The following is a 1,058-nucleotide window of genomic DNA, read 5'->3' on the forward strand; positions in this document are numbered from 1 at the left end:
CAAAAAAGAAATATAACATTTTTTTTTTGTTTATAATAGCTGAATTATTAATAAAACTTTAGTATGCAACACAAAATTGATTTTTTTTTCATTCTTTACGCGAGTAAGGACAATTGACAGCATTTTTTAATAACTCAAAGGTTGTTTAAATGTCATGAAACAAGATCTCTTTGCAAAGATCAATACCCTTTAGATATGGCCAGCATCAGAAAATCCCCAAACGAAGTTGCAGTTCGTGCGGGGCGCGATTCTAACTCATTTGAGAATCATTAAATCGCAGTCATCATTTGATGATCTTACTGAGTCTACTGCATTAGTAGACGCAGGTAAGGATCACCCATACTGAAGAGTACAATTGATAGACAAGTTTAGCTGTTTATATTGAGCAATATAAAAGCTAGCACTTGTTGTTATTAGTTGTGACGTCATAATGTGGTACTTATGTTTCGCTTCGTTACACACGCACAAATGATAGAATCAGTGTTTAAAACAGTTTATGTAAAAAATACATTTTTGTTGAATTATCTTACTTAAATTAGATATTTTATTTAATTTTTGCCAAATTGTTTTATTCAAAAGATATATCTAAAAGTAAAAATATTTTATAGTATAGACAGGGTTGCCACTTTACCTGGAATCCTGTAAAAACCTGGAATTTGACAATTTATGCAAAAAAACCTGGATTTAGGAAATTTTGAAAAAAAATTTGGTTAAAACAGTTTTATCACAGGAATCAATTCGAATTGATGATTGATATATTTTAAAATATAATTTATTACCAAATTTTTGTTCACTTTTTATAATACGAATCATAACTTGAAAATCTGTTTTGCGGTGAAACTGAGTAACTGCAAATTTTGTTATAAACTATATTTTTAAATAAGTGAAGATAAACTTAAATACTAAATATAAAATTACTAACTAGTTTTAAAAATTCATTTTCAATGTAACCCTACATTTCATTTCTATCAATAATCTTTATGTATACTCAAGTTATATACAAATGAAAAACAAAGGATTTTTTACTTTAAAAGGAATGGTAAAATCGTAATAAAACG

General features: G+C 27.1%; 1 non-coding gene across 1 annotated transcript; it reads right to left on the reverse strand.

The window, feature by feature from the left end:
- Positions 1-204: 204 nt before the first annotated feature.
- LOC145830307 (U8 small nucleolar RNA) lies at positions 205-349 on the reverse strand. The gene has a single exon (XR_014369645.1). It is a non-coding gene; the product is annotated as a U8 small nucleolar RNA (small nucleolar RNA).
- Between the last annotated feature and the right edge of the window lie 709 nt (positions 350-1,058).

The sequence above is a fragment of the Thalia democratica genome, chromosome 2 (genome assembly GCF_965202585.1).
Source record: "Thalia democratica chromosome 2, ktThaDemo2.hap1.1, whole genome shotgun sequence".
Classification (NCBI taxonomy): Eukaryota; Metazoa; Chordata; class Thaliacea; order Salpida; family Salpidae; genus Thalia; species Thalia democratica.